The sequence below is a fragment of the Nematostella vectensis genome, chromosome 5, assembly GCF_932526225.1.
Source record: "Nematostella vectensis chromosome 5, jaNemVect1.1, whole genome shotgun sequence".
Taxonomy (NCBI): Eukaryota; Metazoa; Cnidaria; class Anthozoa; order Actiniaria; family Edwardsiidae; genus Nematostella; species Nematostella vectensis.
Genome location: NC_064038.1, coordinates 7,208,142 through 7,216,118, shown reverse-complemented (window position 1 = coordinate 7,216,118; position 7,977 = coordinate 7,208,142). Strand labels below are relative to the sequence as shown.

General features: G+C 42.6%; 1 long non-coding RNA gene across 1 annotated transcript; it reads left to right on the top strand.

The window, feature by feature from the left end:
* Nucleotides 1-5,730: 5,730 nt before the first annotated feature.
* On the top strand, nucleotides 5,731-7,171 carry LOC125563074. Its single transcript, XR_007308105.1, has 2 exons — nucleotides 5,731-6,150; nucleotides 7,054-7,171. It is a non-coding gene; the product is annotated as an uncharacterized LOC125563074 (long non-coding RNA).
* Nucleotides 7,172-7,977: the final 806 nt, after the last annotated feature.

Genomic DNA, 7,977 nt, shown 5'->3' with positions numbered 1-7,977 from the left:
AAATGAAAGTGACTGGTACAGGTTTAAGCAAACAAGGAAGCATGTAAAGGAAAAGGTGCAGGAAGCTCATGATAACTATATTAGAGACATCCTTGACATGACAATCTTGAAAGAACATGAACAACCAAAAGCTCCCATAGGCAAGAAATGCTGGTCATATATCAAAGCCCAAAAATGAGACACTGTGGGCATACCAGTACTAAAGGAAGATGCCAAGCAAATTAGAGACAGCTTGTCTAAGGCTGAAGCATTGAGTCGCCAGTACCAATCAGTGTTCACAAATGAAAACCTGGAAATAATGCCACCTATGGGAGGTCCCCCATGTCAGAGTATAGAACATCTCTATATTACAAATAATGGAGTCCAAGAGCTACTTACTTAAAACACTGAACATCAAGAAAGCAAGTGGTCCAGACCTAAACCCCTTAAGAGTTCTCAAAGAAGCAGCAGCCGAAATAGCGCCCATATCACATGTCATCTTCAACACTTCCCTACGACAAAGGTGTGTGCCATCGGATTGGCGCAAGGCAAACGTCGTCCCAGTATTTAAGAAGGGGGATCGCCATTGCCCTGCGAACTATCGCCCAGTCTCTGTGACTGCGGTTCCATGTAAGCTACATGAACATGTGATCTATAAGCACATTATCATGCACTGTGAGCAGTATGACATTCTGGTAGATATAAAATATGGTTTTAGGCAAGGGCGATCATGTGAGACCCAGATTATCACCGCACGCTAGAAAATCATAAGTTGGAGAGATACAGGCCATAATGTTGACATTTTAATTATGGACCTGAGTAAAGCATTTGACAGTGTTCCTCACCAGCGTCTCCCAATGAAACTCAAATATTATGGGGTGGGTGGGAACTTGTATAAATGTATAGATAACTGGCTCTCTTGCAGAACTCAATCAGTAACTGTTGATGTAAAGACCACACAACCGGTTCATGTAAATCAGGCGTTCCTCAGAGTACGGTCCTAGGGTCCTTAATGTTCCTACTCTACATTAATGACATTGCAAGTAACATCAAGCATTCAAGTGTTCGCCTTTTCGCAGATAATTGTATAGGGTTGTTGACAACAAGACCGAAGAAGCAAATCTCCAATTAGATCTGAATGAGTTGGGCTTATTGTCTGACAACTAGCAGCTTCATTTCAATGTTAAGAAGTGTCATCTATTTTGTGCCCGTAAAAAGGGCCAAGCCATTACTAGCGAGTATAGGCAAGGAGAGCATTGCACAGATTGGAACTATTTCATGACTGTATCAATGATAGATAAGCACTACATCTCCATGACTATCTTAACAACAAGGTTACTAGGCCGACACGTTCACTGGACTCCAGCTGCTTATTCAACCAAGCGTGAAAGGAAACTGCTACTTTTATAGCTTTTTCCCACGAACAATACGGGCTTGGAACGCTCTTCAAGTTGCCATCAGGAATGAAGCAAATTTTAATGACTTATTAAGGCAGCACCTTGCTGCCTAACATTTTTATTTAATGTTTACTATTTGTTGTTAATAATGTTTTGATGACAAGTGATGGTGTATACCCTTTGTCTGACAAATGATAGAAAATTTACCAGAAATCGGACACAAATTTTTTTGAGATATTGTCGCTAAATAAGTACTTAGATATCACTTCTCATGTATATTGAATATCTCATTATTATAGAAAATGTGTTGCACACTTATTGTTTTAGCTTTCGACCGCGTTTGTTATGAATACGGCCCGATAAAAATTTTTACGAATAGATTTACTTTGCTTAGCGAGCTAAATTTGGTCGACTTACGCTAGCAAAACACAGATGAAAACACGCAACAACAATTAACTTTGGTACCTCAGGTAAAAACAAAACGATTTTCGTCCGCGAAATTCAATTAATATTTTTGCTAATTATCTAAGAAGAATATTGATTTGAATTTAACGGCATAAAAAAATTGAAACGGCACTTTCTACCGATGCATTTTATACTCCGATTCGGAGTTCGCAGATAAACTTTTACAGTATTTCAGTGAAGGAATGACTCAGGGTGCTCAGAAAATCGCTCCGTAGAAATACCTTTTGCGCCTAATTCATCCCAAATTTCCCTCTATACGAAGTGTAATCAAGTCCTCACGTGTGGAAATGAATGATTTCACCATATCTTTTAGCTGTTTTGTAAAAAGGATTTTTCTCCAAGACGGCAATACAAACTCTCTTGTGAAATCGCTCTTTTGGCCCGAATGAGCCCAGTCTCTCACGGCATTTCTTAAACTCTGAACTGGCTTATCTTGTTATGCTCTGAGACACAGAGACATACTGACTCTTAATCGTAAGTTTATCACGTTATATTATTAGCCGATTGCATGTACTAGCCACTCATAGGTTCACATATCGATTTATATTCTAGAATCGTATCATCGTTTGTTATTAAAGACCATATACAATCTACAATCGAGGAGTTTTCTTCATGACACGATTGAGTCACCGCTATGGTTGTCTTCGAATGCACTTTACCCGACTGTGAGTCCAAGACCAACGACGCGTCTGAGGCTGTGGCGATTGCCCTATTGACAAACCACAACCTAGTCCACAGGAATGTTAGTCCTGGGCATTGACAGTATCCTGGAAAAGCCGATAAATCAAGTCACGGCGTAGTAGAGAGTAAGGAAATGACACGCAACGCCCTACCCTCCTCCTCTTCATTATCCGCCGTCTCATCCTTCCAGAGACAGAAAACAAACCCACCGCACCCAGCCCCAAGACCCCCTCAAGCGGATCACTCAAAGGAAGCAACATGCCCCGGATGTCAAAAGACATTCAAGCTATTTTCCGAAGGAGCTCGCGGATGGAACAAAAAACCGCACCAGCTGTGCATCGACTGTCATAGGGTGAACCGGCGATCAAGACGCCCACAGCGACAGCCTCAACAACGCTCGCCCCAGGCTCCGACGGTCCATGCCACTCAAGCAGAGCCGATCGCTCATATATCATCCCTCCACGGTGAGACGAAACAAGATACCCGCCCCACCACACACGCTACCACGGCCAAGCGGCCCGTACGTCTAAACCACCACATCTTCTCCAAGGGAGAGTGAAAGCGAGCCCGCTTCAGGGATCAGGAATCACAATCTCGCTCGGGGGAAAGGGCAGACATCGGAAGGAAACCGCCGACACCACGCCGCCGTGTCCGCCATAGCAGACACCGGAGCACAATCCGACCTATGGTCTCTGGCGGACTTCCTAGCATGTGGCTTCTCGAGAGAAGAGCTCCAACCCATCAGCCTTGGCCTAACGGCGGCTAATAACTCGCCCATATCCATAGAAGGGGCGTTCTTCGCCAAACTGAGCGCAACATCCCTAAGTAGACAATCCACGACGTCATTCTCCATGGTATACGTGAGCAGCTCGGTACGAGATATGTACCTGTCCTACGACTCGCTTCTGAACCCAGACCTCCTGTCGCACTGTTTCCCACGCCCTGATGACGTCACAGAGGCCCACAACGAGAGACTACCCGCCCCACAAAACGAAATCTGCCCCAATTACAACTTGCCAACCACCAATGCCGCTCGCATCGTCAACGAAGGGTGTACCGAACCTGCCGCTGAACATGTTCGTGCCCCCAGCGCGAGACAACCCCACCACGCCCTTCAGAGCTGCCGTTCCCCGGCATACCAGCAAACAACGCCAAGAGGAAAGCCTGGCTCCTCAACATTTAATACCTGCCCTCATCGAGCACTCCCTTGCATGGAGGGCCTCCTATAGAGATCCACGTGGACCCCACCGCCAAGCCTGCTGCCTGCCACACACCAACCAACATACCCCTCCATTGGCAGAAACGCGTGTAAGAAGGCCTACTCCGTGATGAAGCCCTTGGCGTGGTGGAGCGAGTCCCTTATGGCGAACCAGTCACGTGGTGCCACAGAATGGTAGCCACACGAAAGCACGATGGATCACCTCGCCGCACAGTGTACCTCTCGCCACTCAACAAGCACTGTCAACGCAAGACGTATGCGATGGAATCAATGTTTCAACTCGCTCGCCGCATTCCCAACGACACGTGGAAGACCGTGAACGACACATGGAACGGGTACCACAGGGTACCCTTACGCTCGTCAGACCGCTACCTGACCACCTTTATGACTCCATTTGGCCGCTGGCGCTACACACGGGTCGGTGCTATCCTAGCTGAATTCGAGCGTTCAGTGCACTATGTCCACGACCTGGAACAACACTGGTGAAAAACAATCAAATTCCTCACTCGCGACGGACAGGCTTCTCAATCCCGACAAATTTCAGTTCGCCGGGAGGAGCGTGAACTTTGCGGGATTCCACGTCTCAGACAACACCATCGAGCCACTACCCAAATACCTCGACGCTATCAAAGAATTCCCCACCCCAAATAGCACAATAGACATCAGAAGCTGGTTCGGCCTGGTGAACCAAGTGCCCAATTACGCGCAACTGCGCAATCTGATGGCACCCTTTAAGCCATTCCTTAGTCCCTGCTACAGGTTCTCATGGTCAACCGAGCTCGAAGAAGCATTTCAAGCCTCTAAAGAAGAAATTGTCAAAGCCATCCGCGAGGGAGTGGAGATTTTTGACATACAGAAGCGCACCAGCCTACGCCCCGACTGGTCCAAGCGAGGTATCGGATACTCCCGCTTCCTGTCGCCCCCCGAGCAACGCTACGCTGCCATCGAGGGAGAGGCCCTCGCCGTTGCTTGGGGCCTGGAACAGACTTGCTACTTTACACAAGGGTGCGACAACCTTGTGATCGTCACCGACCACAAACCGCTGGTAAAGACCTTCGGCGATCGTACGCTGGATCAGATCTCGAACTCGCGACTCTTCCTCCTTAAGCAGCGCACCTGGAAAGAGCAACTACGCAGCAGATGCCTCACATGGTCGAAAACAAAGGAACACCTATGCCAACAAAAGACTAAATGCACATGGTCTAGAACAAAGGAACCTCTAACAAAAGATGGTCGAGAAAAAAGACATACACAATGCGTGGCTTTCCAAATAAAGACACGATGCCTTTAAATAGAATGTAACAGGCAAACAGTAAATGTTAAACTGTTGATAGATAAATGCCAGATATTACACGAGTATAAAATATGCACTGCGAAGGCTAACCTTTGCCCTCAAGCACACTCTGCAGCGGCGCTATTGAAAACCAAGTACATTTCTGTTTACAACTTGATATAAGGTGTACCTAAAATCTAACAATAAATCATAAGAAAACCCTTTTCAATCTCAGCATCACATTACATGCCACATGATCTTGAAACACGAGTACGCTAACTAAAAGACAAAAAAATTCAGAGCTGAAGAATTTCAAAAATTCGCTTGGTTACAAATGACGAAAATTTTCATGACGTCATCAGGTGATGACGTCAAAACACGACGTCACATCACAAAAAAAATCTATAATCTTGGCTTACTGAAGTATCTGCAATGAAAGTTGTAGTTTTATAACATTATTTGTGACCGTGCCTACAAAGTTGCGTGTGCGCTTTGGATTCGGCCAAATAATAAAATTTTCACAGATTTTTAGCGGATCCAGCGGGGCCGCAGGCCGCGCGCGGAGCTCCATAGGTATAGAAATATGGTATAGCTATGCGACTTGGTTTTTGGTCATCGCGCGGGTACCCTGTGGTGTCACAATCAATCCAGTCAATCGTGCAACTTCCAGGCCCCCTCGGTCTTACGCTTTTACGTATTTTTATTCTTTTACCGCCTTCAAAGTTCGTATGTTCACAGCGAAAAAAAGGCAGATTGAAAATAGCATTTAATGAGAAAATATGCGGATTCAAATGGGCTGAAATCTTTGAGGAACAGTTTTGTCTGAAGTACGAGCCGATAGTAAAATCTACCCGAGTGTTCGTGAATCCCGTCCGTTGCAGCAGCAAAAAGAGGACTACTTAGAGGCTCTACACTACCATTCTAATAACATTCATTCACGTCTATATCTGTGGAGATCTATAAGGAGATCCTGAGAAAAAGGGCCTTGGATTGATGTATGTTTTCAGCTATAAAAATAATTCACTTGTGTCGACGAGTTTCTTGCTAGCAGAAAGTCGACAAGTTCACAGTTTACAACAAAAATCGAACACAACCACACAAGCGACAAACAGAAAGCGACAAAAAACACTGCCAAGGTGAGTTTTGAACGACGGTTAGTATTGAGAATATCACAGTTATTTTTCTTCTATTGTGGTGCTTTTATAATGCTCGTTTCTTCGTGTTTTTTTTCCAAAACCAATCGCTCAAGCTAAAACACCGTACCAGTTTGACGTCAAGATGTCATATCAAAGTCATCTATCCCTATTTTGATTGGCTAAAATACCATCTACTTGAATTCCGGTTGGCTTATAATTTTAGGGTGCACTTGAGTGGTTTCCATTACACTGGCAATCGCCATGAAAATGTTAAATTTGTAAATTCTTACACGTTCTATAAATTCAGGCATATATTCCTCACGGTAAGTAAGAATCTAACGACAGAAATACGTAGTAGTCTAGTTACTGTTTCAATGTCATTTAGCTTGTTCGATTTATACATTTGTTTATAGAGTTTGCTTTGAGAATTCGTGGTCTAAATCAAACAATTTGAGCATAACAACATCCTTTGATATTCTTCGTTCTCTTTATACTTTATTGACTGCGTTGAGATATTTAATAAAGGCTGACAAATATCATCCTGTCATTTATTGCTAAAGAAGACCTTTCTTGTCTTTATATTCTGTGTATTTAGTCTTCTCGAAGATACAGCAACTTTTTCAACATTATCATAACTAGAAATAACTTATATATACTATATATACTATTATATATTAACTTTACAGTTACAAGAGAATTTTCTTATCGAAAATAAAAACACAAAATGCAACCCCTATTACCTATATTCTTTTTGCTTAGCTTATTTTGTCTTCATCTTGCATACTATCTATTGTGTTTATTTATTTATTAATTTTGTGGAAAGTTAATAAGGTTATAAATGGCGTGATGAAAATGTTGTTTTGAAAGAAAAAAATACTTATAATTGTTTTCACTTTTCTTTAGGTAAAACCAACCAAGGACTACCCGAAGGTTATGATTTATGCTGAAGGCTGGGAGGCATGAGAATAGGCAAATGTCTTAAAGATAATAAAGTAGGGGATTTCTTACTTTGATACAGCAGTAAATGTGAAATAGGCTTTTTAAATTTTAAATTTTAAATTTTAAATTTTAAATCTGAAAACATTTTTTCTATCAACCTAAAGATAATGAGGAAAGGGGAAATGTTAGGAGAGTGCTCAACCAAGTTGTTTCATTACTGATGAGTTTTTTTTATCAAAGCTATAGTCCAATTTCTTCCTTTTCTCTCTCTTTCTTTCTCTCTCTTGACTATTGATATTATTTGCTGTTTCCTCTCTGCACCCTAAATAAATTAAAATAGGTAATAGGTTTGAAATTAGACATTTTCAATCAATTTGTTCTCCTCTATTGCATTTAATTTTGGAGTAGCATTAGCATATGTGGGTCCATGGTTTCTATAAAAAAAAAAAAAACAGCAGGCCGCCATCCTACAGGGGGTGCACCAATGTCTAATACATGACTGGAGGTATATTTGTGGATTTTAATTTTTTTGGTGATGGAGTATCACCAGTAATAAGTGATATATTAATCTTCCATATGGCACCTGAAGTGTATCATTATATCTTTGGAATGCTGTTGCATCAATCATTTGTTTCTTTGCAAGGGCAAAGCTGGTCAGAATGTAGCTTTGATACAAGTGTACATTAATGAAACTTCTATCAAGAGAAGGGGTTTTTATTAGAGCAAGGTCTGGAGGGGGGGGGAAAGGCTCTCCAGAAAGATAGACGGGGGTGCTCGACCTATCTTTTACGGTATAAAATTCTAACCAATTTCTATCTCTTAGGGTGTGTTTTAGGATTTTTCCGATTCTGCTATCTTTTAGGGGTTTTACGCATGGGGAGGAGGATT